Here is a 27859-nt window from a genome sequence, read left to right as displayed (position 1 = left end):
TACAGTGCCCAAATTATTGACCAGGACCCAAGCAAGATGCACCTATTTTATTGGGACCTTAGGGATGTGGGCTTCTTGTTCTTTCAGCCTAGCTTCTGGGGAAGGGGCCTGCTGGGCTGATACTCAGGCAACCCTCTTTGTGCAGAGTTACCCTTCCCCCTATGTGTGGGGGGGTGGGCACAGTGAGCACCGGTTCTTCAGGGCTTTTGTTCACTGGCTGCTTTCCCTGGCAGCTTTCTGTATCTCTTCTGAGAGAGTAGTAGTGAGCGTATCCAAACCTCTGTCAGAGCGAAGAGCTCACAGTCTGCTCGTCACTGAGCTCTCCAGGCCACTCTAACTCCGTTTCTGTCAGTGCTGCTAAAAAGCTGCAGCATCCTGGGTTTTGCCCCCCCACAGCTGCTCTCCCAGTCCTCACTCCCAGGGCCTGTTTGTCTCTGCTCTTTGTGCTTCTAAAACTTCCAGCTGCCCCAGTTCGAACACACGTTCCCGAGCTCCTGGTTTCAGTCTCGTTTCCTGGTATCTACTGGTCCATCAGCCCACTGACTCCCCAGCACAGGAGGCTTCTGTTTCCCATCGCCTGAGCCCAGTGGCTCCCTTCCCCTTCCATTTATCTTCCAATATCCGCGTGAAGACTCTTGTCTCCCCACTTCATACCTCGATACCCAGCGCCAGAGATGTTCATTTGTAGAGTTCCAGATGTATCTTCTTATGTCTCAGGCTGATTTCAAGGGTGTTCAGTATGGTCTTCTAGCTATCCAGCTCACTTCAGAGGAGTGACTGAAATAGGATCCCCTACTCCTCTGCCACCTTTTCTGTTTTTGCATTTTATTTTTTAAGGGCTGCACAGATTTTTTTGGTTAAACCTTAAGATAAACATACTATGGAAACAAACCAAAACAAACCATCAATTGTACTTTTATATATCTGCACATTTGAAGCCTTATTTCCATCATGTAGTGAGGCTAAGGTTCTAGATGAACCTGTCTCTTGTCAGTGACATTTGGCAAACCTGGGATTATTGCATTCTAGCCTTAGCTGGCTCACTGATTTTTCTTATATGTTGCCACTATATTTTTCAGCCCAAATCCTCACATTCCATCTAAAAAAAATAAAATAATTAAATATTAATATTAACTGTGCATATTTTAGAAATTTGGGGATGAACATAATGATTATGTACCTTTCAGAGATGGCATTAAATACCAATGTGAAAAGAGAAGCTATAACAACTATGTTATTTTATTTAAAAATGAGTAGATATATTGCCTTTTAAAACCCTTTTTTAGCAAATAAGTAGTTTTGAGGCACCATCTATGTAAATTGGCATCTATTATGAAGAACTGGACTGAAAATTCACTCAAATCAAAAACAGAGATCCATATTGTCCAAGAAGCAGTTGGCCTTCCAAAAAAAAAAAAAAAAGCAATTTCTAAATTTTCAAGGAGAAACATGTGTTGTACTTCTTATAAGGTGATTTCAGTAATTTTAATATTTCTATTCAGACTAGTAACAAAGATAGTTTTAGGTTCTATCTGATGCAACTATATGCAGATTCCAGGTGACAGCTGTCTTTAAGAGATCTTGGGATAAAGACACCATGATTGCAAAGGAGACCCAGAAAAAATAACCTATGCAAGGAAGGTACAATTTGGCAGAATTGGCTACCCTTGGTTCTGTATTCTATTTCTCAAATCCTACACCTGCAGTTTCAGATACCTTGTTTTCTTTGTGTTACAGCTTCATGATTGTCTCAAGAGGTACTCAGAGTCTCTTATTCATCTCCTACATCACCCTTCATCTCTGCTAACATCTGTCTGCTAAATTGCCTACTGTAGATGCTTGATACTAACTTACCACAATCTTGGTATTTACCTTGTCCCAAACCCCTTTTGATGCCCAGTAAAGCATTATTAAATATATGAAAAAGACTCTTCACTTAGATTAATTAATACTTGTACAGTTCATGTCATTGACTTTATTTTTTTTACAATTAAGTGATTATAGTAAGTTATAATTTAGTTTGCCTTGTCAAAACAACACAATTGACACAAATCATAAAAATAACATTTACACCAGTTTGATGGGACAAGTTTCTTTGAGGAAAATTCTACATTAAATTCTTCCCATAGTAGCTTATTTCTCCTTGAGTGATTCAATACATGGTACAATATCTTAGAAACTACTCACTTATTGGTCACAATGCTCTTCTCAATCGAGTGTCGCATAAGTCAAAATAAAAGCTTGGAAGAAATACTTAAGTATTTTAATCTTATTTCACTTTAACTAATAGTAGGTGAGACAGAAATACACAGTAATTATTGACAACCAGATATTTTAATTACTGGGATCTTAAGGTGCCTAGAGATAGAAGAAAATAAATTAGGCACCACAGATAACTTTATACTATATGGAACTATTCAAGTTGGGTTTTTTTCATTCTTAGAGTGAGCATATAATTTATCATCCAAACCAGAACACTTTTGAAAGTGAAGAAGGCACTATTAAACATTAGATCAGGATAAAATGAGTTATCCAGAACCTTCCCGAACAAAGACATACAGTAACCCCAAGGGTTTAGATTGTGTTTGTTTGACCTCATTCCAAAACCAGAAAACGACAGGAAGAATGGTCATTAAACACAAAAACTACAGTGATTCTAAGAGTTTCTAACACTATTATAAGGGAGCATCTTTTTTTTTAAATCTATTTACACAGATATCTTTTCAGTATTCATATCCTTTTGAAATCGTCTTTCCCTTTCCTCTAAATTTCTTATTTGTGCTTTGGTACAAGCCTGAAATTATCATTAAATTGCCACAGATGATCTGCCTTGATCACATTTCCTTAGTCAGTCTTTTCCTTGATTTAGCTAGGAGCTAGCTTTCTACTTTGATTTACCTGAGATTTTGAAAATTAGAAATGTAAACATCATTTTACACCATAAACTGGACTAAATTTTGTCTCCTCAGAATTCATTGGGGGATCTTCATTAATACTGATTTAAATTATGTGGCTATTCCTAGCGATGGGGCATGTGGATTATTTCTCTGAAATTTGTTTGAACCGATATACTCTTTGTGATTAACTGAAAGTGATTATCAAAATCATTAAAATAAACCCACTGTTCATCCATTCATCTGTCTGAATGTTCTAGACAGACATGTTTTGGGATCAACATAGCATCTTAAGAGCCAGATGAAATATTCAATATCAAAACTGGAGCATAACTATGTTGGAGAAATGCACCTCTAAACTCCTAGAAGAATACTTTGGCAATTTAAATTTGTTGATGATTACGAATCTCACATATATCTTTAACTTGGAAGAAGTATATATGTATTTTTTTTTAATTATACAAACTAAAGTATGATATTTCTCTACAACTGGATGTAACGTAAGGATGAACATTTATAAATTTTCCTCTCATCGTACAATTTCTTTCTTTATTCCTTTTTTTCCCTGGAGAATTTCTATCTAGAGATAGGAGAGTCTCTTAGTCTTCCAAATTGATTTTCTTAATTTTTCCTTATAAGAACATGAGAATTGGAACAAAGTCTTATTTTGTATCTTAGGATGTGAATAATAATGTTTCAATAAAATTAAAATTAAAATTACTTTATACTATACCTACAGGAACAAATTTTGCTTAAATTCTAAGGCAGGAAGAAATTAAGAGTTAATAGAGTAACTTTAAAGAAGAGGCTAACTGGAATAGATATCTGTGCCCTTTAATGCTTCGAAACACTTCTTCAATACAAAAGGCATTTAACTCTATAACGAAAATTGTAAAGGGAAAGAACATCTGATTTAATCAGAATTGTTTCACCCAAAATAGATACTAAGACACTAAGCCAGAAAATCTAGAGTATGTCTGTTGACTCAAGATCCTAATTTACATCCAAATTGACTTCCTTAATTCTGAATTTGCCATATTATAATGCTTCACTGAAATGTTTCTTAGACCCATTGTGCAGATGGCTGGACCTAAAGCATTGCCAGAGTTAAAACAGTCAGACAGTCATGAATGCAAATCGCTATGTGGCATTAAAAGAGTGGTTTAAATTACAGAGGGAAAAAAAAAGCAAAATTATTCTCTTAGGGAAGAGGAAGGGATCAAGACAAATAACTAGAAAATAGAAGCTGGTGAAATTAACTGGTGTGGCCAGGGTTGCAATTCAGACTCCATGGCCTAAAGAACATACACAAGTTTAGTGATTAAGAATTGTACATTGTTAGCATTTTGATAGTTCAGACAGAAGTGCTTGGAAGTTGTGACAGAGCACAAAGCTTTTTCCAACAAATGATAGACTATGAAGCCAAGTGAGTTGTTAACTAGTTAGAATCAAACAAGTACTACATAGTAGTAGTAGTAGTGTTCCATGAGTCATTGTTTGCTTATAACACCCAATGCTCATTGTAATACGTGCCCTTCTTAATACCCATGACCAGGCTAACCAATACCCCCACGCCCTTCCCCTCTGAAACCCACAGTTTGTTTCCTGGAGTCCATAGTCTCTCATGGTTTGTCTTCCCCTCTGGTTTCCCCCTAATTCATTTTTTCCTTCTTTCTCCTAAAGTCCTCCATGCTATCCCTTATGTTCCACATATAAGTGAAATCATATGATAATTGTCTTTCTCTGCTTAACTTATTTTACTTAGCATAATCCCTTCCAGTTCCATCCATGTTGATGCAAATGGTAGGTATTCCTCCTTTCTGATGGCTGAGTAATATTCCATTGTATATATGGACCACATCTTCTTTATCCATTTGTCTGTTGAAGGGCATCTCAGCTCCTTCCACAGTTTGGCTATTGTGGACAATGCTGCTATGAACATTGGGGTGTTCCTCTCCAACATTTGTTGTTTCCTACTTTATTAATTTTTGCCATTCTAACTGGTGTAAGGTGGTATCTCAATGTGGTTTTGATTTGAATTTCCCTGATGGCTAAAGTTGTTGAACATTTTTTCATGTGTCTGTTAGCCATTCATATGTCTTCTTTGTTTTGATTACTATACTAGGATTTGGGCAAATTGAGAGAAGGGCTTTGAAATATTAACTTTTGTCTTACTGATGCTAAGCACATTATCTAGTATACATCAAACTCTTAATATTGTGTTTATAACATGAATTAATAAAATGCCAGCCTCAAAAACATAGTGTTCTGAGATAATTGAGAATGCCTTTTTAAACCTATAAACATAACAGAAATGAAGAATAAATATAATGAAAACATGTGAAATACATTCCTGAGTTTAAAAGAAAGGGGTAACTTTGCATGCTATTTCTGTGTCTTAGGACTCACACAGAGGATGATGTGGTTGTTTGTTGTGATATGGCAAGGAACTACACATGAGACATCTACATAAGTTATGATCCGGGAATCCTACAAGTAGCCAGGATAGAAATAAGGCTATTTGTCTGCTTGGGACTCTAAGTGGTAAAAATATTTCTGTATTTTAAACTTGTCCCCTTAAAATTTGTACGTTGTAATCCTAACCCCCAGTACCTCAGATTGTGATCTTATTTGGAGACAAGTTCTTTACAGAGGCAATCCGGTTAAAATGAGGTCATTAGTGTGGGCCCTGATCCAATATGACTGGTGTCCTTTTGATTTAGCTCCATTCTTTTCTCAAATGCAACCCACAGAAAATTCCACATCACAGGTCTCAGTGTCCTAGTTGATCCTTATCAGGACCCAGATTTGAGCGCAAGAGAGCTGTCATGCTGTAAATTTGGTTTCATTTGTATCTCTGCTATTCTTACAATTAAATCCTAAATTTAATTTTTAGCAGTCTTCCTTATGAGTGTAGGAGATAAGGCTCTCTAAAATGCTGTCATAATGGCCCTAGTGGATCCAATAATGGTTGCAAAATATATGTCCAAGTCCTAAATCCTGGTGCCTGTGAATGTTAACTCATATGGAAATAGAATCTTTGTAATGGAAGCATTACTAGTTATCTCAGGAAGGTGAAATGGGCCTCCCTCAATAATTAATAACTACATATCTGAAATGAGTGAATTTTTAAAGAATAGTATTTATTGCTCTATAAGGATAATGGTTAAGCTTTAAACATGGTTCCAAACATGGAAAGGGGAAGCTTGTTGCAAATATAGATTCTTGAAACTTACCTCCAGATATTTTGATTTAACTGGAGCTCAGTGGTTTGCAATTTAACAAACACTGCACATGATTTTGATGAGTGTGATCCACAGAGAATGCTTTGAGAAAGAATGCTATAAATGATGGTTAGGTCCTCAGACCAGACTAGAACAGTTTATTTATCTCCAAGTATACATGGATATAGTAATATTTCAGTAACACCTAGCTACCATATTTAATTTTATTCAAAGAAAAAATAGTGCCTTAATTCTCTTTCTATAGTATTGAATAGACAATAGTACCTTACTAGCTCTGTACATTTTCATATGTAAGAAAAGCCACCTCTCCTAAATCAATCACTATTCAAGCACTCTGATTAGGATTCCAAAAGCAGATAACTCAGCCTGTTTAGGATGCTAGAAAATTTTCAGCATTCATTTGTATTATTAAAATTATTTGTAAAACTTTTTAAGACAGGGACTTTTTGCAATAGGGGTTTCTAGAAATTTGTAAGTAGTCTGAAGTTTAAAATTATGTATCCAGTCAGATATGTGTTGTGTAACCTCTTGTATTCTGGTCATCTTTTATTTAAGCATGTTTGGCCTTCTAAACTGCATTACATACACTTTGAGGATAGAAACTATGTATACATTTTATGCATAGTTTAATGTATGAATTAAGACATACATTAACATGGTATGTATTAGTAATGTTATTGACCAGACTAACAGGTATGTCAACAGGCTAATTGGCTTAGTGCAATATAATTCACAGTAGCAAACGAGGTCTTTTTGGAAAATATCATCAAAGCAGTGATATGATTTGGATTGCTCATCAGATTTCTTACCTGGGGGCAGAGAGTGGACAAAGGCAACCAAACAAAACTGACTCCTAGAAAGTCAGGGAGCAAAAGATAAAAGAAATGAGTAAAAGAAAGACTGATTCTTGAGTAGCACATATGGTTTTGCTTTTATTTTTTATTTTTGTTCTTTTTTATAATTCACTGTGTATTTTATCTCTTTTTTCATACTAATGTTTTTATTATATTATGTTATTCACCATACAATACATCTGTGGTTTTTGATGTAAAGTTCCATGATTCATTAGTTGCATATAACACCCAGTGCACCATGCACAAAGTGCCCTCCTTACTACCATCACCAGCCTATCCCATTCCCCCACCCCCTCCCCTCTGAAGCCCTCAGTTTGTTTCTCAGAGTCCATAGTCTCTCATGCTTCACTCCCCCTCTGATTACCCCCTTTCTATATCCCTCTCTTCTCCTACCAATCTTCCTAGTTCTTATGTTCCATAGATGAGAGAAACCATATGATAATTGTCTTTCGCTGCTTGACTTATTTCACTTAGCATTATCTCCTCCAGTGCCATCCATGTTCAGCAAATGTTGAGAAATTGTTCTTTTTGATAGCTGAGTAACAGTCCATTGTACATATGGACCACATCTTCTTAATCCAGTCATCTGTTGAAGGGCATCTCGGTTCCTTCCACGATTTAGCTATTGTGGACAATGCTGCTATGAACATTGGGGTGCATATGGCCCTTCTCTTCACTACGTCTGTATCTTTGGGGTAAATAACTAGTAGTGCAATGGCTGGATCATAGGGTAGCTAAATTTTTAACTTTTTAAGGGATCTCCACTGGGTTCTCCAGAGTGGCTTTACCAAATTGCATTCCCACCAGAAATGTAGGAGGGATCCCCTTTTTCCACATCCTCTCCAACAATTGTTGTTTCTTGCCTTGTCAATTTTTGCCATTCTAACTGGCATAAGGTGGTATCTTAGTGTGGTTTTGATATGAATTTCCCTGATGGCTAATGATTTTGAACATTTTTTTCATGTGTCTGTTAGCCATTTGTATGTCTTCGTTGGAAAAGTTTCTGTTCATATCTTCTGCCCATTTTATGATTTGTTTATTTGTTTCTTGTGTATTGAGTTTGAGAAGTTCTTTGTAGATCTTGGATACCAGTCTTTTATCTGTAGTATCATTGCAAATATCTTCTCCCATTCTGTGGGCTGCCTCTTAGTTTTTTTGACTGTTTCCTTGGCTGTACAGAAGCTTTTTTATCTTGATGAAGCCCCACAAGTTCATTTTATCTTTTGTTTCTCTTGCCTTTGGAGATGTGTCGTGAAAAAGGTTGCTGTGGCCAATGTCGTAGAGGTTGCTGCATATGCTCTCCTCAAGGATTTTGATGGATTCCTGTCTCACATTGAGGTCTTCCATCCATTTGAAGTTTATCTCTGTGTATGGTGTGAGAGAGTGGTCACGTTTCATTCTTTTGCATGTAGCTGTCCAATTTTCCCAGCACCATTTATTGAAGAGACTGTTTTTTTTCCACTGGATGTTTTTTCCTGCTTTATCAAAGATTAGTTGCCCAAAGAGCCAAGGGTCCATTTCTGGGTTCTCTATTCTGTTCCATTGGTCTATGTGTCCTTTTTTGTGCCAGTACCATGCTGTTTTTGTGATCACAGCTTTGTAGTACAGCTCGAAATCCGGCAATGTGATGCCCCCAGCTTTGTTTTTCATTTTCAACAATTCCTTGGCGATTCAGGACCTTTTCTGGATCCACACAAATTTAAGGGCTGTTTGTTCTAGGTCTTTGAGAAATGTCATTGGTATTTTGATCCAGTTAGCATTGAAAGTGTAGATTGCTCTGGGTAGCATGGACATTTTTACTATGTTAATTCTTCCCATCCATGAGCATGGAATATTTTTCCATCTTTTTGTGTCTTCTTCAATGTATTTCAAGAGTGGTTTGTAGTTTCAAGAATATAGATCCTTTCTGTCTCTGGTTAAGTTAATTCCAAGATAACGTATGACTTTTGGTGCTATTGTAAATGAGATGGATTCCCTACTTTCTCTTTCTTCAGTCTCATTGTTTGTGTATAGAAATGCAACTGATTTCTGAGCATTGATTTTGTATCCCACCACATTACTGAATTGCTCTATAACCTCTAGTAGTTTGGGAGTGGATTCTTGTGGGTTTTCCATATAGAGTATCATGTCATCTGGGAAGAGAGACAGTTTGACTTCTTCTTTGCCAATTTGGATAACTTTTATCCCTTTTTGTTTTCTGATTGCTGTTGCAAGGTCTTCTAGTACTCTGTTGAATATTAGTGGTGAGAGTCGGCATCCTTGTCGTGTTCCTGATCTTAAGGGAAAGGCTTCCAGCTTTTCCCCATTGAGAGTAATATTTGCTGTAGGCTTTTCATAGATGGTTTTTATGAGATTGAGGAATGTACCTTCTATCCCTACACTCTGAAGGGTTTTAATCAGGAAAGGATGCTGTATTTTGTCAAATGATTTTTTTTTTGCATCTGTTGAGAGGATCAAACAATTTTTGGCTTTTTTCTTGTTGATATAATCTATCACACTGATAGATTTGCGAATGTTGAACCACCCTAGTATCCCAGGGATGAATCCCACTTGGTCATGATGGATAATCCTTCTAATGTACTGTTGGATTCTATTAGCCAGGATCTTGTTGATGATTTTGGTATCCATATTCATTAGGGAAATCGGTCTGTATTACTCCTTTTGTATGGGGTCTTTGCTTGGTTTGGGGATCAAGGTAATATTGGCCTCATAGAATGAGTTTGGTAGCTTTCCTTCTGTTTCTATTTTTTGAAATAGCTTTAGGAGAATAAGTATTATTTCTTTTTTGAATGTTTGGTAGAATTCCCCAGGAAAACCATCTGGGCCTTGAGTTTTGTTTTTTGGAAGGTTGTTTTTCACTGTTTCAATCTCTTCATAATTAATTGGCCTGTTTAAAAAATCAATTTCTTCCTGTTTCAGTCTTGGTAGTTTATAGGTTTCCAGGAAGGCCTCCATCTCTCCCAGGTTGCTTAATTTATTGGCATAAAGCTGTTGATAAAATTTTCTAATAATCCTTCCAATTTCCTTGGTGTTGGTTCTGACCTCTCCCTTTTCATTCATAATTTTATTAATATGGGTCCTTTCTCTATTTTTTTTTTTGGATAAGTCTTGCCAGTGGCTTATCTATTTTATTTATTCTTTCAAAGAACCAGCTTCTAGCTCTGTTGATCTGCTCTATTGTGCTCCTGCTTTCTAATTCATTGATCTCTTCTCTAATCTTGATCAACCACTTTCTTGTGTGTGAATTTGGCCTGTTCCTCTGTTGCTCTTCCAGCTTCTTGATGTGAGAATATAAAAACAGCATTTTAGATTTTTCTATTCTTTTGAGTGAGGCTTGAATGGCTATGTATTTCCCCCTTAGGACTGCCTTTGCAGTGTCCCATAGGTTTTGGACCATTGTATTTTCATTCTCGTTGGTCTCCATAAATTGTTTAAATTGATTTTTGATTTCCTGGTTTATCGAATCATTCTTGAGCAGGATGGTTCTTAGTGTCCAAGTGTTTGAGTTTCTTCCAATATTTTACTTGTGATTGAGTTCCAATTTCAAATCATTGTGGTCTGAGAATATGCAGGAAATAATTTCAGTCTTTTGGTATCGGTTGAGACCTGTTTTGTGACCCCAAACATGGTCTATTCTTGAGAATGCTCCATGGGCATTAGAATAGAATGAGTATTCTTTGATTCTGGGGAGTAGTGTTCTATAAATATCTATGAGGCCCAACTCGTCTAGTATGGCATTCAAAGCTCTTGTTTCTTTGTTGATTTTCTGCTTAGGTGATCTGTCTATTGCTGATAGTGGAGTGTTGAGGTCCCCTACCATTAACGTATTTTTATCTATATGTCTCTGTATTCTGTTTAAGAGTTATCTTGTGTATCATGCTGTTCCCCTCTTGGGGGCATAGATATTTATAATTGTCATATCCACTTGTTGGATACATCCGTTAAGAATAATATAGTGCCCTTCTCTATCTCTAACTATAGTCTTTAGTTTAAAATCTAATTTGTCTGATATGAGAATTGCTACCCCAGCTTTCTTTTGAGGTCCATTGGCGTGAAACATGGTATTTCATCCCTTTACTTTCAGTCTGGATGTATCTTTAGATTCTAAATGAGTCTCTTGTAGACAACAAATGGATGGGTCATGTCTTTTTATCCAATCTGCATCCCTGTGGTGCTTTATGGGAGCATTTAGGCCATTCACCTTGAGAGTGATTATTGAGAGATATGATTTTAATGATGCCATGCTGAGTGTAAAGTCGTTGTTTCTATAGATTGTGACTTTCTGTTCTGTATCACTCTTGGGGCCTTTTTAGTTTTATAGAACCCCTCTTACTGTCTCCTGTAGGGCTGGTTTTGTGGTTATGAAATTTGTGAGTGACTGGCCATTCTGGAAGTTCTTTATCTCTCCATCAATTCTGAATGACAGCGTTGCTGGATGAACGATCCTTGTCTGTAGTTTTTCTCTGAAAGAGCTTTAAAAATGCACCCCCCAACCCTTTTTCTCATTCCAGATCTGTGTAGACAAGTCTGACGTAATTCTGATACATTTGCCCTGGTACATGAGAAATTTCTTTGCCCTGGCTGCTTTCACTTTTATTTTATTTTATTTTTTTATTGATTCTTTAATATATTATGTTAGTCACCATACAGTACATCCCCGGTTTCCGATATAAAGTTCGATGACTCATTAGTTGTGTATAACACCCAGTGCACCATGCAATACGTGCCCACCTTACTACCCATCACCAGTCTATCCCATTCCCCCACCCCCTCCCCTCTGAGGCCCTCAGTTTGTTTCTCAGAGTCCATAGTCTCTCATGTCTCATTCCCCCTTATGTTTACCCCCCTTTCTTTATCCCTTTCTTCCCCTACTGATCATCCTATTTCTTATGTTCCATAGATGAGAGAAATCATATGATATTTGTCTTTCTCTGCTTGACTTATTTCACTTAGCCTTATCTCCTCCAGTGCCGTCCATGTTGCAGCAAATGTTGAGAATTCGTTCTTTCTGATAGCTGAGTAATATTCCATTATATATGGACCACAACTTCTTAATCCAGTCACCTGTTGAAGGGCATGTCAGTTCCTTCCACGATTTAGCTATTATGGACAATGCTGCTATGAACATTAGGGTGCATATGACCTTTCTCTTCACTACGTCTGTATCTTTCGGGTAAACACCCAGTAGTGCAATGGCTGGGTCATAGGGTAGCTTAATTTTTAACTTTTTAAGGGACCTCCACACTGTTTTCCAGAGTGGCTGTACCAACTTGCATTCCCATGAATAATGTAGGAGGGATCCCATTTCTCCACATCCTCTCCAACAATTGTTGTTTCTTGCCTTGTCTATTTTTGCCATTCTAACTGGCATAAGGTGGTATCTTAGTGTGGTTTGGATTTGAATTTCCCTGATGGCTAATGATTTTGAACATTTTTTCATGTATCTGTTAGCCATTTGTATGTGTTCATTGGAAAAGTGTCTGTTCATGTCTTCTGCCCATTTTATGATTTGTTTATTTGTTTCTTGTGTATTGAGTTTGAGAAGTTCTTTGTAGATCTTGGATACCAGTCTTTTATCTGTAGTGTCATTTGCAAATATCTTCTCCCATTCCGTGGGCTGCCTCTTAGTTTTTTTGACTGTTTCCTTGGCTGTGCAGAAGCTTTTTATCTTGATGAAGTCCCATAAGTTCATTTTGTCTTTTGTTTCTCTTGCCTTTGGGGATGTGTCATGAAAAAGGTTGCTTTGGCTGATGTCATCGAGGTTGTTGCTTATGTTCTCCTCTAAGATTTTGATGGATTCCTGTCTCACATAGAGGTCTTTCATCCATTTGGAGTTTATCTTTGTGTATGGCGTGAGAGAGTGGTCACGTTTCATTCTTTTGCATGTAGCTGTCCAATTTTCCCAGCACCATTTATTGAAGAGTCTGTCTTTATTCGACCGGATGTTTTTTCCTGCTTTATCAAAGATTAGTTACCCAAAGAGCCGAGGGTCCATATCTGGGTTCTCTATTCTGTTCCACTGGCCTGTGTGTCTGTTTTTGTGCCAGTACCATGCTGTCTTTGTGATCACAGCTTTGTAGTACAGCTCGAAATCCGGCATTGTAATGTCCCCAGCATTGTTTTTCCTTTTCAACAGTTCCTTTGGCGATTTGGGGCCTTTTCTGGTTCGATACAAATTTAAGGACTATTTGTTCCAGTTCTTTGAAGAATGTCAACGGTATTTTGATCGGGATAGCATTGAAAGTGTAGATTGCTCTGGGTGGCATGGACATTTTAACTATGTTAATTCTTCCGATTCATGAGCATAGAATATTTTTCCATCTTTTTGTGTCTTCTTGAATGTCTTTCAAGAGTGATTTATAGTTTCTAGAATATAGGTCCTTTGCGTCTCTGGTTAAGTTAATTCCAAGGTAACGTATGGTCTCTGATGCTATTGTAAATGGGATGGATTCCCTAATTTCTCTTTCTTCAGTCTCATTATTCGTGTATAGAAATGGGACTGATTTCTGAGCATTGATTTTGTATCCCACCACATTACTGAATTGCTCTATAACTTCTAATAGTTTGGGAGTGGATTCTTTTGGGTTTTCCATATAGAGTATCATGTCATCTGTGAAGAGAGACATTTTGACTTCTTCCTTGCCGATCTGGATACCTTTTAACTCTTTTTGTTGTCTGATTGCTGGTGCAAGGACTTCTAGTACTACGTTGAATAATAGTGGCGAGATTGGGCATCCTTGTCGTGATCCTGATCTTAAGGTAAAGGCTTCTAGCTTTTCCCCATTGAGAATAATATTTGCTGTAGGCTTTTCATAGATGACTTTTATGAGATTGAGAAATGTATCCTCTATTCCTACACTCTGAAGGGTTTTAATCAGGAAAGGATGCTGTATTTTGTCAAATGCTTTTTCGGCATCAATTGAGAGGATCATATGGTTCCTGATACTTTTCTTGTTGATATGATGTATCACTCTGATCGATTTGCAAATGTTGAACCACGCTTGCATTCCAGGTATGAATCCTACTTGGTCTTGATGGATAATCCTTTTAATGTACTGTTGGATTCTATTAGCCAGGATCTTGTTGAGGATTTTGGCATCCATATTCATTAGGGAAATCGGTCTGTAATTCTCCTTTTTGATGGGGTTTACCTGGTTTGGGGATCAAGGTAATATTGGCCTCATAGAATGAGTTTAGTAGCTTTCCTTCTGTTTCTATTTTTTGAAATAGCTTTAGGAGAATAGGTATTATTTCTTCTTTGAATGTTTGGTAGAATTCCCCAGGAAAACCATCTGGGCCTTGAGTTTTGTTATTTGGAAGGTTGTTTATCACTGATTTAATCTCTTCATAATTAATTGGCCTGTCAAAAAATCAATATATTCCTGTTTCAGTCTTGGTATTTTATAGGTTTCCAGGAAGGCCTCCATCTCTTCCAGATTGCTTAATTTATTGGCATAAAGCTGTTGATAAAATTTTCTAATAATCCTTCCAATTTCCTTGGTGTTGGTTGTGACCTCTCCTTTTTCATTCTTAATTTTATTGATTTGTGTCCTTTCTCTTTTTTTTTGGATAAGGCTTGCCAGTGGTCTGTCAATTTTATTGATTCTCTCCAAGAACCAGGTTTTGGTCCTGTTGATCTGCTTTACTGTACTTCTGGTATCTAATTCATTGATTTCTGCTCTAATCTTGGTCAACTGCTTCCTCATGAGTGGATTAGGCCTGTCATTCTGTTGCCGTTCCAGCTTCTTGAGGTGAGAATATAAAAACTGCATTTTAGATTGTTCTATTCTTTTGAGTGAGGCTTGGATGGCTATGTATTTTCCCCTTAGGACTGCCTTTGCATTGTCCCATAGGTTTTGGACCATTGTGTTTTCATTCTCGTTTATCTCCATAAATTATTTAAATTGATTTTTGATTTCCTGTTTTATCGAGTCATTCCTGAGCAGGATGGTTCTTAGTCTCCAAGTGTTTGAGTTTCTTCCAAATTTTTCCTTGTGGTTGAGTTCCTATTTCAAAGCGTTGTGGTCTGAGAATATGCAGGGGATAATTTCAATCTTTTGGTATTGGTTTAGGCCTGTTTTGTGTCCCAGAACATGCTTTATTCTTGAGAATGTTCCATGGGCATTAGAATACAATGTGTATTCTTTGGTTCTGGGGTGTAGTGTTCTATATATATCTATGAGGTCCAACTCGTCAAGTATGGCATTTAAAGCCTTTGATTCTTTGCTTAGTTTTTGCCAGGGTGTTCTGTCTCTTTCTGATAGTGGAGTGTTGAGGTCCCCTACTATTAATGTATTTTTATCTATATTTCTCTTTATTCTTTTTTTTTAAAGATTTTATTTATTTATTTGACAGAGATAGAGACAGCCAGCGAGAGAGGGAATACAAACAGAAGGAGTGGGAGAGGAAGAAGCAGGCTCATAGCAGAAGAGCCTGATGTGGGGCTGGATTCTATAACGCCGGGATCACGCCCTGAGCGGAAGGCAGACGCTCTACCGCTCTGCCACCCAGGCGCCCCATATTTCTCTTTATTCTGGTTAAGAGTTGGCTTGTGTATCTTGCTGTTCCCCTGTTTGGGATATAGATATTTATAATTGTCATATCCACTTGTGGATACATCCTTTAAGAATAATATAGTGCCCTTCTGTGTCTCTAACTATAGTCTTTAGTTTAAAATCCAATCTATCTGATATGAGAATTGCTACCCCAGCTTTCTTTTGGGGTCCATTTGCATGAGAGATGTTACTCCATCCCTTTACTGTCAGTCTGAATGTGTCTTTGGGTTCAAAATGAGTCTCTTGTAGACAGCAAATGGATGGGTCATTTCTTTTTATCCAATCTGCAACCCTGTGGCATTTTATGGGAGCATTCAAGGCATTTGCATTGAGAGAGATTATTGAGAGTTATGATTTTAATGATGCCATGTTGCCAGGAAAGTCTTTGTTTGTATCGGTTGTGACTTTCTGTTCTTTATCACTCTTGGGGCCTTTTTACCTTTATAGAACCCCCCTTAATATCTCCTGTAGGGCTGGTTTCGTGGTTACAATATTGGTTAATGACTGGCGATTCTGGAAGTTTTTTATTTCTCCATCAATTCTGAATGACAGCCTTGCTGGATAAAGGATCCTTGCCTGCGTGTTTTTCTCTGAAAGAGCTTTAAAAATGCCCCCCCAACCCTTTCTCTCATTCCAGGTCTGTGTAGACAGGTCTGACGTAATTCTGATACCTTTGCCTTGGTACGTGAGAAATTTCTTTGCCCTGGCTGCTTTTAATACTGTATCCTTGGATCTAATATTTGCGAATTGCACTATAACGTGACGTGGCGTAGGTTTGTCATTGTTGAGCTTGGGAGGGGTCCTCTCTGCCTCTTGGACACGAATGTTTGTTTCCCTTGCTAGATTAGGGAAGTTTTCAGCTATAATTTGTTCAAATATATCTTCTATTCCTCTGCTTTTCTCCACCCCCTCAGGGATGCTGATGATTCTGACATTGGATCGTTTCATTGAGTCAGTAATCTCCCGTAACCTACATTCGTGGGTTTGGATTTTTTTAAGTCCAGCTCTTTTTTTTTTAAAGATTTTATTTATTTATTTGACAGAGAGAGACAGACAGCGAGAGAGGAAACACAAGCAGTGGGAGTGGGAGAGGAAGAAGCAGGCTCCCAGCAGAGGAGCCTGATGTGGGACTCGATCCCAGAATCCCGGGATCACGCCCTGAGCTGAAGGCAGACGCGTAACGACTGCGCCACCTAGGGGCTCCTTATGTCCAGCTTCTATTTTCGTTTTTTCTTCTACTAACCCATCCTCCAATTCGCTAATTTGTTCCTCTGTCTCAGTCACCCTGGCAGTCAGAACCTCTAGTTTTGAGTGCATTTGGCTCATAGAATTTTTAATTTCTGCCTGATTCGCTCTCATTTCCGCCCTTAGAGATTCTATATTCTCATTAACATTTTCATTAATACTTTTTTCAAGTCTACACATCATCTTGACCATTGTTACTCTGAAATCCATTTCTGATAATTTGGTTACATCCATATCCATTAGTTCTGTGGCAGAGGCCACAGATCATTGTCTTTTCTTTGTTGGGGGGACTTCTCCTTCTCGTCATTCTGATGAGGAGAGGTTGCGATGTTGTCCAGAGCCCAAATTAGTGACCGGGACCCAGGCCGTGCGCCCTTGCTTTATAGGGATCTTAGGGATGTGGGCTTCTTCTTTAAAGATTTTATTTATTTATGTGGCAAAGAGACAACCAGCGAGAGATGGAACACAAGCAGATGAGTGGGAGAGGAAGAAGTAGGCTCCCAGCGGAGGAGCCCGATGAGGGACTCCTTTCCAGAACGCCGGGATCAGGCCCTGAGCCGAAGACAGACGCTTAATGACTGCACCACCCAAGTGCCCTGGGTTGTGGGCTTCTTGATTTTTCAGCCTGCCTTCTGGGGGAGGGGCCTGCCGCACCGATACTCAGGCAACCCTGTTTGGGTAGAGTCTCCGTGTCCCCTGTGAGGGGAGATGGGGATGGGCACACTGTGAGCCGGTATTTCCAGGCTTTTGTTCTCTGGCGGCTTTCCCTGGTGGTTTGCTGTGCCTCTTCTGAGAGTCAGAGCAGCAGGGGCGGAATCTCAGCCTCTGTCTGAGAACAGAGGCATCGCGGACCGTTCTCCACTGATGTTCTGGCCATTTTAACTCTGTTACTGTTGGTGCTGCTCAACCCTGCAGAGTCCGGGGATGTGTGCCCCACACCCGGCGTCCCAGCCCTCACTTCCCGGGCCGGCGCCTCTCTGTCCTTTGTGTTTCTAATGCCGCAAGCTGCCAGCCGCCCCTGAGCGCTCCGGAGCTCCGGGTCTCAGTCTGGTTCCACTGAGCTCACCAGAGTTCCGTGAGAACTCTGGTGGCAGGAGCTCCCGGCTCAGGGTCTCAGTCTGCTGTCTCACGGGTGCCCTCCGCGAGTCCGCCTGCTCCCCCGTGCAGGTGGCTACCGCTTCCCGGCGCCCGAACGTGATGGCTCCCTCCCCGTTCCGTTTATCTTCCGATATCTGTGCTCGGTTTCATGGCTCTCCGCTTCGTACCTCAATATTCAGCGCTGGAAATGTCCGTTTGTAGAGATCCAGATGTATCTTCCTGCATCTCAGGCTGATTCCTAGGATGTTCAGGCTGGTCTGGTACTTATGCAGCTCGACTCCCCTGGCCGCTTTCAAAACTGTATCCTTGAATCTAATATCTGCGAATTGCACTATGACGTGATGTGGCATAGGTATGTCATGGTTGAGCTTGGGAGGGGTTCTTTCTGCCTCTTGGACACGAATGCTTGTTTCCTTTGCTAGATTGGGGAAGTTTTCAGCTACAATTTGTTCAAATATCTCTTCTAGACCTCTGTTTTTCTCCATCCCCTCGGGGATGCCGATGATTCTGACATTGGAACGTTTCATTGAGTCAATCATCTCCTGTAACCTACATTCTTGAGATTGGATTTTTTGAGCCAAATTTCTATATTAGCTTTCTCTTCTACTAACCTATCCTCCAATTAGCCGATATGTTCTTCTGCTTCATTCATCCTGGCCGTCAGGGCATCTAGTTTTGACTGCATTTGATTCATAGAATTTTTAATTTCTGCCAGATTCACTGTCATTTCCATCCTTAGAGATTCTATATTCTCGTTAATATTTTCATTAATTTTTTTTCAAGTCTACACATCATCTTGATCATTGTTACTCTGAATTCCATTTCTGATAATTTGGTTATTTCCATATCTATTAGTTCTGTGGCAGAGGCCACAGACTCATTGTATTTTCTTTGCTGGGGGGGATTTCTCCTTCTCATCATTCTGATGAGGAGAGGTTGCTGGGTTGCCCAGAGCCCAAATTATTGACCAGGACCCAGTCAGTGTGCACTTATTTTATAGGGACCTTAGGGATGTGGGCTTCTTGATTTTTCAGCCTTCCTTCTGGGGCAGGGGCCTGCCACACCAATACTCAGGCAACGCTTTTTGGGTAGTGTCTCCCTGTCCCCTGCGAGGGGGGATGGGGATGGGCAGACTGTGAGCTTGTATTTCCAGGCTTTTGTTCTCTGGCGGCTTTCCCTAGAGGTTTGCTGTGCCTCTTTTTTTTTTTTTTTTAAGATTTTATTTATTTATTTGACAGAGATAGAGACAGCCAGCGAGAGGGGGAACACAAGCAGGGGGAGTGGGAGAGGAAGAAGCAGGCTCATAGCAGAGGAGCCTGATGTGGGGCTCGATCCCATAACGCCGGGATCACGCCCTGAGCCGAAGGCAGACGCTTAACCGCTGTGCCATCCAGGCGCCCCTGCTGTGCCTCTTCTGAGTCAGAGCAGCAGTAGCCGAATCCCAGCCTCTGTCTCAGAACAGAGGGATTGCAGACCGCTCTCCATTGGGCCCCTCTGCCCACTTTAACTCTGTTTCTTTTGGTGTTGCTAAACCCTACAGTGTCCCAGGATGTGCGCCCCACAGCCGGCCTCCCAGCCCTTGCTTCCAGGGCTGGCACATCTCTGTTCTTTGTGTTTCTAACACCGCCAGCCACCAGCCACCCCCGCGTGCTCCGGAGCTCTGTTTCAGTGTGTTTCATGCCTACTCCAGAGCTCCAGTTTTCATACTGGTCATGTGTTCCCTGGCTCACGGTCTCAGTCTGGTCTCTCGCAGGTGCCGGTCCATGAGTCAGCCCGCTTTCCCGTGCAGGTGGCTACTGCTTCCTGGCGCCCGAGCGTGTAGGCTTCCTCCCCCTTCCATTTATCTTGCGATATCTGTGCGTGGCTTCACGGCACCCCACTTCATACCTCAATACTCATGGCCGGAGATGTTCATTTGTAGAGATCCAGATGTATCTTCCTGCATCTCAGGCTGATACCGTGGGTGTTCAGGATGATCTGGTACCTATCCAGCTCGACTCAGGGGACCAGCTGAAAAAGGGGACCCCTACTCTTCTGCTATCTTAACTCCTTGATCTTCTCTTCTGTGAGGTAGTCTCCATGTCAGGGGACCCGCAAGAGCTCACATACTGGGCCTGCTGAAGTAAAACTGGCAAGGTTATTCGGTGGGGGCCACAGTGTCAGGACTCCTTGTGGCTGGAATTGGCCTTGGCTTGGGTCTGGCCATCCTCATATATGCTTCCAAGAGGTCCAAGCCCTTGTGGGGTGTTGGGGGTGCCCTCCGGCATTCACAAAGTACTTGGCCCGCACCATAGGCAGCTTTGCACAGCGCGTGTCTCTATAATTCACTGTGTATTATTTGGCTTTTTAACTAACAGAGCACCTCAGAAATATCTAAAGCCAAAGATAAAGTAACAGCCTGATTCTGTGTCTTCTGTTTCACAATCAACTTGTACAATATTTGATACATCTTAATGTTATATATAGAATGGGTTGGTGTAGAACTCCTGCATCTCTGTGTTTGAAATTTATCATTATTTCTAAATGAGATTATCTTTTTGTTCAATCAAATTCAGATGTTGCCCCTCATAAGTCTACTTTATCCTTGAATTAATGAAAACACCAGAGGGTGAGACTAAGCAATACTCACTTCTTACAGAATTTTATCATATTAATAGCAATGTCCAACTATTATGAATTTGTACCAACTCTTCATAGTTACTGAGCTATACTTAAATTTTATTCATGAAATTGATAAGTACTAAGAATAAATAATTATTTCTTCAATAGCAAGTAAGTACCCTGAATTCAGATGTTGATTATATTAAGGGAATGAAATCAATATTCTAGCTTGTATTTGTAGCTCTGGAACCGACCCATAAAGCAGTAATCTAGAATTAGACTTTGAGCTCTGTGTCTTCTACATACTTCACTGTGTAACTACACAAGGATTTTATCATCTGCAAGCCTGTCTCATCAAAGAAAAAAAAAGATACTAATAATCATGTAACTTATAGGGTTGTTGTAAAGAGTAAATGAGATCATGTATGTGAAAACCACTTTGTAAAAGGTCAAATGATAAAGTCAACCATTATTGCTATTATAATCATTATAAGAAGTTTCTCCTTCATGGGATCTTATAAGGATTTACATAAAGGGATAAAGTATTAATTCAATAATCAAAACCTCTTGAGCTTAACAATGGTAATAGTGATGATAGCTAACATTTGACAACATGATCTGTCCCCTGCCACCCAACATATATCATTGCATCTCCTACTTCTCTTTCCTCCTCATTCACTATTTTGTATCCACATTAATGTCTTTGTTCTTCCTAAAGAACACTAAGATCATTATTCCCTTATGAGGAATATTACATTGGCTACTCTCTCTGTATGAAATGTTCTTCCTACAGATCTGTACATGACTGTGTGTTTTGACATCTTCTGGACCTCTGATCAAGTGCCGCATCCTTACAGAAAAGCCTTTTTAAACAACTCTAAGTAAAATAGCATGACTCCTACCTCTACAGTCAGTCTTTAGTCCCTTGTTCTTCTTTGGTTTCTGCATGACCCTGATACTATTTGCTTATGTATTATTTATCTTCCCAATCAGAATAGGAGCTATATGAGAGCAAGGATTTATTCTGTCTTGTTTTACCATTGTATCCCAGAACATAGAATGACGACTGGCATATAGTAAATTCTCCATAAACATTTGTTAAATGAATGAATTACATTAATTGAACTTTATGTATCAGGGCTTGTTTTACTCATTTCATTGCTTTTAATATTCACAATAACCCCATAAAGAAGGTCCATTACCTCTGTTTTTCAGAAGAGAAAATTTAAGTTTAGAAAGGTTAAATAAGTTGCCCAAGGTCACACAGTTAATAAATAGGAAGTCTAGGATTTGAACCCAAGCAGTCTGACTCTAGTGGCCTTATTCTTCATACTCTAGTGCCTTTAGAGTTTATTTTTTGAGCACTTGCTCTGTACCAAGCACTAGTTAATTAGTTTTATGTGCATAAAACGCTTAGTCCTCATCCATATTTTCACAAAGAAGGAAATTGAAGTTTAGAGAGGTTAAGTAATTTGCCCCAGTCACACAGGTATAATGAGTTATCCTTTATGAAATATTTAAATAAAATTATGAATTTGACTCTTCACTTAAAAAATATTTTCTGTAATTTTTTTAATGTTCTGGAAAATAAATAAGGGAGTAATGAGTCATCTCAGTTCTCTGGTCCTGTGATACCCCTTTTCTAAAACCATGTATTTCATGCTTTTAAAATTATTAATGGGTTCTTTTTTCTGCACATCCTTGACAACACTTGTTGTTTGCCTTTTTGATGATAACCATCTTAGTAAGTGTGAGGTGATATCTTGTTGTGGTTTTAATTTCCCTTTCCCTGATTATTAGTGATATTGAGCACTTTTTTACATACCTGTTGGCCTTTTATGTCTTCTTTGGAGAAATGTCAATTCAGGTGCTTTGTCTATTTTTATTTGGGTTGTTTTGTTTTGTTTTTCACTATCGAGTTGTAGAAGTTCTTTATGGATTTTGGATATTAAGCCTTTAACAGATATGTGGTTTATAAATATTTTCTTTTTTAAAGATTTTATTTATTTATTTATTTATTTATTTTAGAGAGACAATATGAGTGGGGGAAGAAGCAGAGAGTGTGGGAGAGGGAGCAGGAAAGAATTTCAAGCAGTCTCTGTGCTGAGTGTAGAGCCCACTGTGGGGCTCAATCTCATGGCCCTGAATTCATGACCTGAGCTGAAACCAAGAGTTGGACATTTAACCAACTGAGGCACCTGGGCACTCTAACAATTTTTTTTCCCATTCTGTAGATTGCCTCCTTTGTGCATATTGGTGGGAATATAAATTGGTACAGCCACTATGGAAAACAACATTAGGGGTTCTCAAAAAATTAAAAATAAAACTACCACATAATCTAGCAATTCCATTTCTGGGTATATATACACAAGAATTGAAATGAGAATCTCAAAGAGAAATCTGTACTCCCATGTTTTTTGCAGCATAATCATAAGAGCCAAGACATGGAAGCAACCAAAATGCCCATTAGTGAATGAACAGATTTAAAAAAATGGTATTTATGTTCAATGAAATGTTATTCAGCCATAAAAATAAAAAGAAGGAAATCTTGCCATTTTTGACAAGATAGATGAACCTTGAGGACATTACACTAAATGAAATAAGACAGTTACAGAAGGACAAATACGGCATGATCCCAAATGTATAAGGACTCTAAAATAGTCAAACTCATAGAAGCAGAGAGTAGAATGCTGGTAATCAGGGGCTGAGGGTAAGGGGAAATAGGGAGGTGTTAGTCAAAGTGTACAAAGTTTCAGTAATGCAGGTCAAATCCCAGAGATCTACTCTAGGGCATAATAAATAATGTTGCATTGTATACTTTAATTTTTCTAAGAGAGTAGATCTTAAGTGTTCTTATCACAAAAAATAAAGAGGACAAAAGGAAACTTTTGAATGGATATGGTTATGGCATTGAATATGGTGTTGGTTTCATTGGTGCATACTTATCTCCAAACTCATCAGGTCATATACATTAAATACAAATAGTTTTTTGTATGTCACTCATACTTCAGTGAAGTTTTTAGAAAAAGAATATTACTAATAAAGTTTGAACTGCATTTTCACAAATGTATACTCTTATTTGTGAGGGTGGCAAGATTGATCCCCTTGCTCATGTCAAACAGCTAGTTAATTGTAGCACTGAAACTAGAACTCAGGCCCTTGGACTCTTAATTTCTAATTTCATTACAGTTTGTTCATTAATACCCTGCTTTAATCAATTGAGCTAATTGGAAACAAAGATTTATGTGTGTTTTAATCCGTTTTAACACTTCTGTAATTTCAAATCTCAATCTCTCCTGAATTGGAAACAAAGATTTATGTGTATTTTAATCTGTTTTAGCACATCAGTAATTTCAAAAAAAATCTCTTTAATCTTTCCTATTATTGTCTATACACTTTATGTATTCTTTATATTCACTACTACTTAACACAGATAATTAGATGATTGTATATCTATTTAAGGACACAATTTTTGAGGGCAGAAACCATGGGTAGTCTTTATTATGTAACTTTAAAGATTTTAAAAAGAACAATGTGCTATCTGAACACTGAGAAAACACTGGGTCACTTATGTTACTTCCTTTTATATGAACATGTAGCCCCACAAAAGAAAAATCCACAGAAAAAGAGTATTCGCTAAAAACAAAAACAAAAACAAAACACACATACATGAAGGCTTGGATACACCCCCCCCCCACACACACACAGAAAGAACTCTACAGCATTTAAATTTATCCTTATTATCTTGGCTTATACAGTGTCCCTTTTACCATGGGATCCCCAACTGTCATTCATGATAAACAAGTTTCAATGGGCATTTCCATTCTGGCATTTGCCAGAAGGAAAATAAATAATCTAGTGTTTGTTTAGTTACATGTACAGGCATGTTATATACCCTTAGCAGAGGAAACCTTGGCTGAATTAGTGAGCACCAGCTGACTCCATTCCACAAAGCACAAATCGGAATCTTCTCCATTGTCTGGTTGCCAAATATCTGCACTTATGCAAGTGCATTTTCATATTTAGAAAGAAAGGGTATTATGTAGTATACTTGCTATTTTTTAGTAATTATGAAATAATCTTTGCAAGGCCCTGTATAATTAAAATCTTGCTTTAAAAAACATGATTAATATTCACTTATTTCAAAGCTAAGTTTTGTTGTTTTTTAAATCAATGATCTGATTTTCACAAGTAAGAAAATAAGCCCTAACCTTTACAACATAGGTATTGCTTTCTGGTTGGGAAATAATATTAATAGTCTAAACTTAAGCTTCTATCAGGAAAAAAAATAGAGTTTTTTTAATAATAATTTTTTATTATGTTATGCTAGTCACCATAGAGTATATCCTTAGTTTTTGATGTAATGTTCCATGATTCATTATTTGTGTATAACACCCAGTGCACCGTGCAATATGTGCCCTCTTTAATACCCACCACCGGCCTATAAAAAATAGAGTTTTTAAATAAATCTGTCTCTGGACATATGTGAGAAAGGAAAAACCTTTTTTTCCTACTATTTCTGCTACTGTTTTTCTACCATTCCCACCTATTCTATGTGGTCAACATCCATTGAATGGATATTGTATACAGATACACTGTTTGATCGCAAGTAGTTGATAATCCATTTAGCAGAAAGACACATGCTCAAAAACACATAAACTCAATATTGCTTATCAAGTAAGGTTATTAAGGGCAAAACAATCAATATCCACTAAGCTAATATATTTTTGTGAAGACAAAGTAATTTAGAACTAATATTCAATGGAAAAAAGTCAGAGAGGGCTTCTTGGAGGAGTAGTTAAAATTTTTGAGCTGAATTTTAAAGGAGTTCAGAGACAATGGATCAGCAGAGGGAGGGCATTCCAAGTAAAGAAACATTAATTTACATGTAATAGAGGAGGGTCCATTTGGAGAAAGTGATAAAAAAAAATATGTTGATGATCAAAAGTTGCAAATTGATAGAGATCCCTAAATGTCAGGCAGAGGGATATAACTTTTCTAATAAAAGTAGTAAGAAACTAGTTTTATAAGAAAGGGAATAACATAATAAAGCCAATCCAGGCTACATAGTGGTATAGCATGCTAGTAAAGATCAAAGAGTCTGAAGTTCAGTCTCCTGGGTTTGAATCCTGGGTCCTCCATTTCCTAGTAACCTTGAATAAGTTATTGAACTTCTATGTTTCTCATTTCCCTCAGCAGTAGAATAGATCTAAAAACTGTGCCAACTTCACAGGGTTGGTATGAGCATTAGATGATTTCCTGCAAATACAATGATTACAGTAATGCCTCACAGAGAGTAACCATTCATGAAGTGTTAGCTTCTACATGAAAATGTGGAGGCCACTTTATCTCTGGGCATTTCTCAATGTAGCCAACCTAATTGTCCTCATACCTTTTAATCAAAATCCTGACCTTTGGGGTGCCTGGGTGGCTCAATCGTTAAGCGTCTGCCTTCGGCTCAGGGCGTGATCCCAGATTCTGGGATCGAGCCCCGCATCAGGCTCTTCCACTGGGAGCCTGCTTCTTCCTCTCCCACTCTCCCTGCTTGTGTTCCCTCTCTCTCGCTGGCTGTCTCTCTCTCTCTGTTGAATGAATAAATAAAATCTTAAAAAAAAAATCCTGACCTTCATCCAAACAAACCTGTTTGCTTGTCTATATTGCTCAGACTTTGAATATTTTATCCCTGCTTGGCCTAAGCTATTCTTTTTCACCAATCCACATTCCTACTCTAGTTAAAACCCTTACCTCAAATGGCATTCCTTCACTGTTCCCACTAAAATTTTACCACTCCTTCAGTTCTCTTTCTATGATGCAAGTGCTCCAGTCAATTTTCCTTTTTTACTGTGATTCTCTTGGTGATTCCAGCCTCTCCCCACCTCCACTGAATTCATCCTTTCAAAGATGCCTAACTTGACCAAGAATAGAAGTCAGAATTTACCAGTGTCATCCACACAGATTTCTATTTTTTTCCTTCACTATATATATATATATATATATATATATATATATATAGAGAGAGAGAGAGAGAGAGAGAGAGAGAGAGAGAGAGAGAGAGAGAGAGCCAAGATATGTTTCTTTATTGTTGATTAGTCAAAGGGCAAGACAAAGCTTCCTGGAGTATTGAGTGCTTTCAAATACGTGGGCATTGAAGTCCAACTGTTTAGGTTTATATCCTGATTCTTCTGTTTACTGAGCAACTTTAGGCAATGCTCTTAATATTTCTGAGCTTAGGTTTCCTCATTTACAAAATGGTAAAATGAGTAGTAATCATCTCACAAGATTGTTTTAAAAATTAATTAAGGCAATGGATTTAAAGGGTTTAACACAGTGCCTGCCAAGTAGAAATATATTAATAAATGGTAACTACTACTATAATGACCATTGTTTCATTTAGTCCTAACCAGAAAATATAGGAAAAATTATTATCTCCATTTTGCAGAACAGGAAATAAGTTTAGAGTAGTAAAGGACCTTGTTCAAAGTGACAGAGCTAGTAAATGACAGAATTTGGATTTCAATCAAATCTGCTGCTATTTTGCTGCATTTCATCTTGATATTTTTCTGCATTTCCATGAATTTTTAGGTTTTAGAAGGACAGATTATTGCTTTTTGTCAATTCAATTAATAACACTTATTTTTTTTTCTTTACTTACAGCTATAGAATGACCAGCCATGGAGTAAACCATCTGTATCTTGTCTTGAGATGCATTGCAGAATGAGATGTCTTCTATGTAAAACCTATAGATGAGTGGAAAAGGTTTATCATGTACAAGTATCACTGCATCACTGCGGGAAAGCCCTGGCTTCTTGTTTCCCAGAGAGATCCTAAAACTGAGTGTCAAGGTTTTGTTTATTTATATCTAAATGTGTATATCACTACCGAGTGTCCCTAATTCTTAGAACATATAGTAAACAAATTAAGGTAACCCCCAGAAACTGTGCTTAAATTCAACATTCAGTATATATAGCCTGTAGGAAATTCACAGCACTGTTAAATCAATTACCTTAAACTAGTGCTTCCCAAAAGCATGTGCAACAAAACACTAGTGTAACAAGAAGCTCCTTGAAAAAAAAAATTCAGAGGTCAAAGAAGTTTGTGAAGCATTACATGCTATAATCCCCTTCTAGGAAATTCACTGAACTGTATTAGTTAAGGTTATTTTAATTGCAAGTAACAAAAATCAACTTTAACTAGCATAAGCTTAAAAAGGAATTATTGGAAGGATACTGTGGTAATACACAGAAATCAAAAGAATAGTTGAAATACTGAACCTCAATAAGAGTAACTACTAAACACCTCCACAGCAAGAGTTCACAGAACTCCCCAAATGTACATCCTTACACCAATCCTGGACAGGATGCATAAAA

The sequence above is a fragment of the Ursus americanus genome, chromosome X (assembly GCF_024610735.1).
Source record: "Ursus americanus isolate L20-20 chromosome X, mUrsAme1.1.p, whole genome shotgun sequence".
NCBI classification, from domain to species: Eukaryota; Metazoa; Chordata; class Mammalia; order Carnivora; family Ursidae; genus Ursus; species Ursus americanus.
Note: the sequence above shows the minus strand (reverse complement) of the source record.